This window comes from Choloepus didactylus, chromosome 9, assembly GCF_015220235.1.
Source record: "Choloepus didactylus isolate mChoDid1 chromosome 9, mChoDid1.pri, whole genome shotgun sequence".
In the NCBI taxonomy this organism is placed as follows: Eukaryota; Metazoa; Chordata; class Mammalia; order Pilosa; family Megalonychidae; genus Choloepus; species Choloepus didactylus.
Window position 1 is genome coordinate 12,925,962 of NC_051315.1, and position 9,214 is coordinate 12,935,175.

Below are 9,214 nucleotides of genomic sequence, written 5' to 3' on the forward strand. Positions count from 1 at the left end.
GATTAAAAATGTCAGTAAACTAAGAGTAGAAGGAAACATCCTCAAACCAATAAAGGGTATCTACAAAAACCCTACAGATGACACCATCCTTAATCATGAAAGACTGAATGCTTTACTCCTAAGATCAGGATCAAGAAAAACTATTTACTATCATTACTTCTCTTTAACTAGAGGCATCCATACCAGAAAGGTAGAAGTAAAGTTGTCTTTGTTTGCACCAAACATGACCATCTTGCAGAAAATTTGTTGGATTCTATGAAAAAGTTACTAGAACTAATAAATGATTGCAGTAAGGTTATAGGATGCAAGATCATTATACTCAAATCAACTGTATTTCTATATACCAGCAATAAACAATTGAGAATTGAAATGAAAAGACATGTAAGACTTGTACACTGAAAACTGCAAAACATTGCTGAGAGAAATTAAAGAAGACCTAAATAAATGGAGTGATAAACTTGTTCGTAGGTTAGAAAATTCAATATTGTGAAGTTGTCAATTCTATCCCAAATTGACCTATAGGTTCAATGCAATCCCAATCAAAACCTCAGCCGGCTTTTTGGTAGAAATTGACAAACTGATTCTAAAATTCATATGAAATGCAAAGGACCCAGAATTGTCAAAATAACTTTGAAAAACAAGAAATAAGTTGAAGAATTAACTAGCAGACTTCAAGACTATTAAGCTATAACAATCAAGATTAAAGGTCAGCAAACTTTTTCTCAAAGGACCAAATAGTAAATATTTTAGACTTGTGAGCCATGTGGTCTCTGTTGCATCCACTCATTTCTGCCACTGAGTGTGTGTAAACAGCCATAGACAATAAATTAATGAATCGGCGTGTTTCTGTCCCGATGAAAGTTTATTTACAAAACAGGCACCTGGCCATGGGCTGTTGTTTATGGACCCTCATCAAGACAGTGTATATTGTTGTTAGGAAGGACAAATAGATCACTGGAACAGAAAAGAGAGTCCATAAATATAACCCAAATATGTGGAAAACTGACTGCTGACAAATATGCAAAAGAAATTCAATGCAGAAAGGATAGTCTTTTTTTTTTATCTTCATTTTATTGAGATATATTCACATACCACGCAGTCATACAAAACAAATCGTATTTTCGATTGTTTACAGTACCATTACATAGTTGTACATTCATCACCAAAATCAATCCCTGACACCTTCATTAGCACACACACAAAAATAACAAGAATAATAATTAGAGTGAAAAAGAGCAATTGAAGTAAAAAAGAATACTGGGTACCTTTGTCTGTTTGTTTCCTTCCCCTGTTTTTCTACTCATCCATCCATAAACTAGACAAAGGGGAGTGTGGTCCTTATGGCTTTCCCAATCCCATTGTCACCCCTAATAAGCTACATTTTTATACAACTGTCTTCGAGATTCATGGGTTCTGGGTTGTAGTTTGATAATTTCAGGTATCCACCACCAGCTACCCCAATTCTTTAGAACCTGAAAAGGGTTGTCCAAAGTGTGCGTAAGAGTGCCCACCAGAGTGACCTCTCGGCTCCTTTTGGAATCTCTCTGCCACTGAAGTTTATTTCATTTCCTTTCACATCCCCCTTTTGGTCAAGAAGATGTTCTCCGTCCCACGATGCCGGGTCTACATTCCTCCCCGGGAGTCATATTCCACGTTGCCAGGGAGATTCACTCCCCTGGGTGTCTGATCCCACGTAGGGGGGAGGGCAGTGATTTCACCTTTCAAGTTGGCTTAGCCAGAGAGAGAGGGCCACATCTGAGCAACAAAGAGGCATTCGGGAGGAGGCTCTTAGGCACAACCATAGGGAGGCCTAGCCTCTCCTTTGCAGCAACCGTCTTCCCAAGGGTAAAACTTATGGTAGAGGGCTCAACCCATCAAACCACCAGTCCCCTATGTCTGTGGTCATGTTAGCAACCATGGAGGTGGGGTAGGCGAATACCCTTGCATTCTCCACAGGCTCCTCAAGGGGGCACTACATCTTTTTTATTCCCTTGTTTTTCTTTTTTTCTTTTTTTTTAACTTTCCCTTCTTTTTTAAATCAATTGTATGAAAAAAAAGTTAAAAAGAAAACAAACATACAATAAAAGAACATTTCAAAGAGACCATAACAAGGGAGTAAGAAAAAGACAACTAACCTAAGATAACTGCTTTACTTCCAACATGTTCATACTTTACCCCAAGAAAGTTACCTAATATAGCAACATTTCTGTGAACTTGTTCCTACTATATCCATCAGAAATTAACAGACCATAGTCATTCCTGGGCATCCCCAGAACGTTAAATAGCTTATCTATTCTTCTTGGATTATTGTTCCCCCTTCCTTAATTGCTCTCTACTGCTAGTTCCCCTACATGCTACATTATAAACCATTTGTTTTACATTTTTCAAAGTTCACATTAGTGGTAGCATGTAATATTTCTCTTTTTGTGCCTGGCTTATTTTGCTCAGCATTATGTCTTCAAGGTTCATCCATGTTGTCATATGTTTCACCAGATCGTTCCTTCTTACTGCCACGTAGTATTCCATCGTGTGTATATACCACATTTTATTTATCCACTCATCTGTTGAAGGACATTTGGGTTGTTTCCATCTCTTGGCAATTGTGAATAATGCTGCTATGAACATTGGCGTGCAGATATCTGTTCGTGTCACTGCTTTCCGATCTTCCGGGTATATACCGAGAAGTGCAATCGCCGGATCGAATGGTAACTCTATATCTAGTTTTCTAAGGAACTGCCAGACTGACTTCCAGAGTGGCTGAACCATTATACAGTCCCACCAATAATGAATAAGAGTTCCAATTTCTCCACATCCCCTCCAGCATTTGTAGTTTCCTGTTTGTTTAATGGCAGCCATTCTAACCGGTGTTAGCTGGTATCTCATTGTGGTCTTAATTTGCATCTCTCTAATAGCTAGTGAAGCTGAACATTTTTTCATGTGTTTCTTGGCCATTTGTATGTCCTCTTCAGAGAACTGTCTTTTCATATCTTTTGCCTATTTTATAATTGGGCTGTCTGTACTATTGTCATTGAGTTGTAGGATTTCTTTATATATGCAAGATATCAGTCTTTTGTCAGATACATGGTTTTCAAAAATTTTTTCCCATTGAGTTGGCTGCCTCTTTACCTTTTTGAGAAATTCCTTTGAGGTGCAGAAACTTCTAAGCTTGAGGAGTTCCCATTTATCTATTTTCTCTTTTGTTGCTTGTGCTTTGGGTATAAAGTCTAGGAAGTGGCCGCCTAATACAAGGTCTTGAAGATGTTTTCCTACATTATCTTCTAGGAGTTTTATGGTACTTTCTTTTATATTGAGATCTTTGGTCCATTTTGAGTTAATTTTTGTGTAGGGGGTGAGGTAGGGGTCCTCTTTCATTCTTTTGGATATGGATATCCAACTCTCCCAGCCCCATTTGTTGAAAAGACCATTATGACTCAGTTCAGTGACTTTGGGGGCCTTATCAAAGATCAGTCGGCCATAGATCTGAGGGTCTATCTCTGAATTCTCAATTCGATTCCATTGATCTATATGTCTATCTTTGTGCCAGTACCATGCTGTTTTGGCAACTGTGGCTTTATAATAAGCTTCAAAGTCAGGGAGTGTAAGTCCTCCCACTTCGTTTTTCTTTTTTAGAGTGTCTTTAGCAATTCGAGGCATCTTCCCTTTCCAAATAAATTTGATAACTAGCTTTTCCAAGTCTGCAAAGTAGGTTGTTGGAATTTTGATTGGGATTGCATTGAATCTGTAGATGAGTTTGGGTAGAATTGACATCTTAATGACATTTAGCCTTCCTATCCATGAACATGGAATATTTTTCCATCTTTTAAGGTCCCCTTCTATTTCTTTTAGTAGAGTTATGTAGTTTTCTTTCTATAGTTCTTTTACATCTTTGGTTAAGTTGACTTCTAGGTACTTGATTTTTTTAGTTGCTATTGAAAATGGTATCTTTTTCTTGAGTGTCTCTTCAGTTTGTTCATTTCTAGCATATAGAAACATTACTGACTTATGTGCATTAATCTTGTATCCCGCTACTTTGCTAAATTTGTTTATTAGCTCTAGTAGCTGTATCGTCGATTTCTCAGGGTTTTCTAGATATAAGATCATATCATCTGCAAACAATGACAGTTTTACTTCTTCTTTTCCAATTTGGATGCCTTTTATTTCTTTGTCTTGCCGGATTGCCCTGGCTAGCACTTCCAGCACAATGTTGAATAATAGTGGTGACAGTGGGCATCCTTGTCTTGTTCCTGATCTTAGAGGGAAGGCTTTCAGTCTCTCACCATTGAGTACTATGCTGGCTGTGGGTTTTTCATATATGCTCTTTATCATGTTGAGGAAGTTTCCTTCAATTCCTACCTTTTGAAGTGTTTTTATGAAAAAGGGATGTTGGATTTTGTCAAATGCTTTTTCAGCATCTATTGAGATGATCAATTGATTTTTCCCTTTTGACTTGTTAATGTGTTGTAATACATTGATTGATTTTCTTATGTTGAACCATCCTTGCATGCCTGGAATGAACCCCACTTGGTCATGGTGTATGATTTTTTTAATGTGTCTTTGGATTCGATTTGCAAGTATTTTGTTGAGGATTTTTGCATCTGTATTCATTAGGGAGATTGGCCGGTAGTTTTCCTTTTTTGTAGCATCTTTGCCTGGTTTTGGTATTAGATTGATGTTAGCTTCATAAATGAGTTAGGTAGTGTTCCATTTTCTTCAATGTTTTGAAAGAGTTTGAGTAAGATTGGTGTCAGTTCTTTCTGGAAAGTTTGGTAGAATTCCCCTGTGAAGCCATCTGGCCCTGGGCATTTATTTGTGGGAAGATTTTTGATGACTGATTGGATCTCTTTGCTTGTGATGGGTTGATTGAGGTCTTCTATTTCTTCTCTGGTCAGTCTAGGTTGTTCATATGTTTCCAGGAAATTGTCCATTTCCTCTACATTATCCAGTTTGTTGCCATACAGTTGTTCATAATATCCTTTTTTTTTTTTATTTTTTAATCATCATTTTATTAAGATATATTCTTCTTGACCAAAAGGGGGATGTGAAAGGAAATGACATAATATCCTCTTAAAATTTTTTTAATTTCTTCAGGATCTGCAGTTATGTCACCTTTTTCATTCATTTATTTTGTTTATATGGGTCTTCTCTCTTTTTGATTTTGTCAGTCTAGCTAGGGGCTTGTCAATCTTGTTGATCTTCTCAAAGAACCAACTTTTGGTGATATTTATCCTCTCTATAGTTTTTTTGTTCTCTATGTCATTTATTTCTGCTTTAATCCTTGTTATTTCTTTTCTTCTACTTGGTTTAGGATTGGTTTGCTATTCATTTTCTAGCTTCTTCAGTTGATCCATTATTTCTTTGATTTTGGCTCTTTCTTCCTTTTTAATATATGCGTTTAGTGCTATAAATTTCCCCCTTAGCACTGCTTTTGCTGTATCCCATAGGTTTTGGTATGTTGTGTTCTCATTTTCATTAGTCTCTATATATTTAGCAATTTCTCTTGCTATTTCTTCTTTAACCCACTGATTGTTTAGGAGTGTGTTGTTTAACCTCCAGGTATTTGTGAATTTTCTGAGTCCCTGATGGTTATTGACTTCTAATTGTATTCCATTGTGGTCAGAGAATGTGCTTTGAATAATTTCAATTTTTTAAATTTATTGAGGCTTGTTTTATGTCCCAGCATATGATCTATTCTGGAGAAAGTTCCGTGAGCACTAGAAAAGTATGTGTATCCTGGTGATTTGGGATGTAATGTCCTGTATATGTCTGTTAAATCTAATTCATTTATCAGATTGTTTAGGTTTTCAATTTCCTTATTGGTCTTCTGTCTGGTTGATCTATCTATAGGAGAGAGTGATGTGTTGAAGTCTCCCACAATTATTGTGGAAACATCAATTGCTTCCTTTAGTTTTGCCAGTGTTTCTCTCATGTATTTTGTGGCACCTTGATTAGGTGCATAGACATTTACAATTGTTATTTCTTCTTGCTGAATTGCCCCTTTTATTAGTATGTAGTGGCCTTCTTTGTCTCTCAAAACATCCCTGCATTTGAAGTCTATTTTATCTGAGATTAATATTGCTACACCTGCTTTCTTTTGGCTGTAGCTTGCATGAAATATTTTTTTCCATCCTTTCACTTTCAGTTCCTTTGTGTCCCTGTGTCTAAGATGAGTCTCTTGTATGCAACATATTGATGGTTCATTTTTTTTGATCCATTCTGCGAATCTATATCTTTTAATTGGGGAGTTTAATCCATTTACATTCAACGTTATAACCGTGAAGGCATTTCGTGAATCAGCCATCTTATCCTTTGGTTTATGTTTGTCATATTTTTCCCTCTCTCTATTAATATCCTTTATTGTACCGATACCGAATCTCTTTAGTACTGAACCTTTCTCCAGGTCTCTCTGTCCTTTCTTTGTTTCTCTGTCTGTAGGGCTCCCTGTAGTATCTCCAGTAGGGCAGGTCTCTTGTTAGCAAATTCTCTCAGCATTTCTTTGTCTGTGAAAAATTTAAGCTCTCCCTCAAATTTGAAGGAGAGCTTTGCTGGATAAAGTATTCTTGGCTGGAAATTTTTCTCACTCAGAATTCTAAATATATCGTGCCACTGCCTTCTTGCCTCCATGGTGGCTGCTGAGTAGTCACTACTTAGTCTTATGCTGTTTCCTTTGTATGTGGTGAATTGCTTTTCTCTTGCTGCTTTCAGAACTTGCTCCTTCTCTTCTGTGTTTGACAGTGTGATCAGTATATGTCTCGGAGTGGGTTTATTTGGATTTATTCTATTTGGAGTTCGCTGAGCATTTATGATTTGTGTATTTATGTTGTTTAGAAGATTTGGGAAGTTTTCCCCAACAATTTCTTTGAATACTCTTCCTAGACCTTTACCCCTTTCTTCCCCTTCTGGGACACCAATGAGTCTTATATTCGGACGTTACATATTATCTATCATATCCCTGAGGTCCATTTCGATTTTTTCAATTTTTTTTCCCCATTCTTTCTTTTATGCTTTCATTTTCCATTCTGTCATCTTCCAGGTCACTGATTCGTTGTTCAACTTCCTCTAGTCTTGTACTATGAGTGTCCAGAATCTTTTTAATTTGGTCAACAGTTTCTTTAATTTCCATAAGATCATCCATTTTTCTATTTAGTCTTGCAATGTCTTCTTTATGCTCTTCTAGGGTCTTCTTGATTTCTTTTGTCTCCCGTACTATGGTCTCATTGTTCATCTTTAGTTCTTTGAGTAGCTGCTCTAGGTGCTGTGTCTCTTCGGATCTTTTGATTTGGGTGCTTGGGCTTGGGTTATCCATATTGTCTGGTTTTTTCATATGCTTTATAATTTTCTGTTGTTTTTGGCCTCGTGGCATTTGCTGAAGTTGATAGGGTTCTTTTAGGATTTGTAGACCAATTGAAGTCCTTATCCCTAATTTATCAGATCTACAGCTTCGTGGAGTACACTTTCTCTAACTAACCAGCAGGTGGCGTCCACGAGCCACCTGTTCTCCACAAGCCAGTTCTCTCCTGTTTAGCCTTTTTGGTGAGTGGGGGAGTGAGTCTTGTGGGGTCCAATTGGTGTACCAAGCTTGCGTGTGTAGTTGGTGTTGCCTGCCCTGTATATGGGGCGTGTTTCTGGGCAGTCAGGGAGGGGGGTGGCCGTAACAATCAAATCTCCCTGGTGATCCTAGAGTTTTAAAGCTGCTGCAATAGTCTAACCCTTCAGTTCAGTCCTGCCACAGTTTGTCTCTGCCACTGACCCACAAGTCCTTGGTATTGGCGTATGGCTCCTGAGACTTACAAGTGGGCCCCTCTTCCAGGCCGTGCACCCCGGGTCCTCTGTTGAGGGATGACTGTGCTATGTCACAGGTGAGTGCCATCCCCCCAGAGCAGTTCTGGGTTGCTGGTCTGTGTAGGGAGGCTCCCAGTCTGCTGAAATGATGGCTGAATGGGGCTTTGTTAATTCACACTGCTCCACCTTCCCAACTCTGGGACAATCAGCTGAGGTTGCAGGGAAGGCTAATGTCCACACCCAGTTTTGTGGTATGTGCCTGTTATTTGAAGCACTTCCGTCACACTGGGTTGTCTGGGGCAGCTCTGGGCTATGGGGCTGGCGATGGGCAGGAGTGTTTCCTGTCCACCAGGATGATGGCTGTGAGCGGACATCCCCCTTTTCTTGGGAAGTTGTGGTGTTTATTGAATTTTCTCAGCCACTGGATTATTGCCTTTTGTCTCAGAGCTCTCTTAGATCTGCACTTGAGTTGACCTGCCCAAATTACAAGTCTTTGAAGCTTTCTGTATTGGGCTTCTTAGAGTAATTGTTTTAGAAAAAGAAAAAAGGATTAAAAAAAAAAAAAAAAAAGGGCCCTCCTCAGAGATCTAATGGGTTATTGAAATGCTAAGAGACAAAGCAACCAGGGCCATTAAGGAAAGGTCCACAGGGCAGAGAGATCAGCTTTTCTTCGGAATTTGCATATGCGCCTCAGGGCTTGAGCTCAGGCCTGAGCTCTGCCCTTCCCCTTTCTATGTTCACCAGAACTCCAAAAATCCTCCGCTTTTATTTTGGAGTTTTTCGTGTTGTTTTTTTTCTATGCCTGTCTCCTCTCTGCTGGGCTGGCTGCTCTCAGATTCTCTGGTGTCTGGTCTCAGTCTGTCTATGGTTGGAGTTTGGATCAGTAGAATGAGTTTCCGATAAGGGCTGCCACTGCAGTTCTCCCTTCTCCTTCCGGGAGCTGACAGCCCCTCCTCCCACGGGACCGAGCCTGGCAGGGAGGGGCGCGGGTCCCCTGGCTGCAAAAACTTACAGATTTCTCTGATCTCAGCAGTTCCACGTTTTCATGAGTGTTGTGTGAAGTATGCCCAAAGTCAGATTGCTCTGTGGTGTCCAGTCCACGAAGTTCCTGGCTTTCTGCCTACTTTCCTGGAGGAGTAACTAAAACATACAGCTCACTAGTCCGCCATCTTGCCCCGCCCCTGATGCACTTTTATGCTGTAGTGTCTTTAATCAGGATAGTCTTTTATATGACATGGTAGAACAATTAGACATCCATATGTATAAAAATGAACCTTGACCCATACTCCATACTAAACATAAAATTAAATCAAAATGGATCAGATTCCTAAACCATATTTAAAATCAACTCAAAAGGAACTATAGATCTGAATATATAATCTAACACTATAAAACTTCTAGGGGAAAACATTTGTGATATTAGGTTAAACAAACC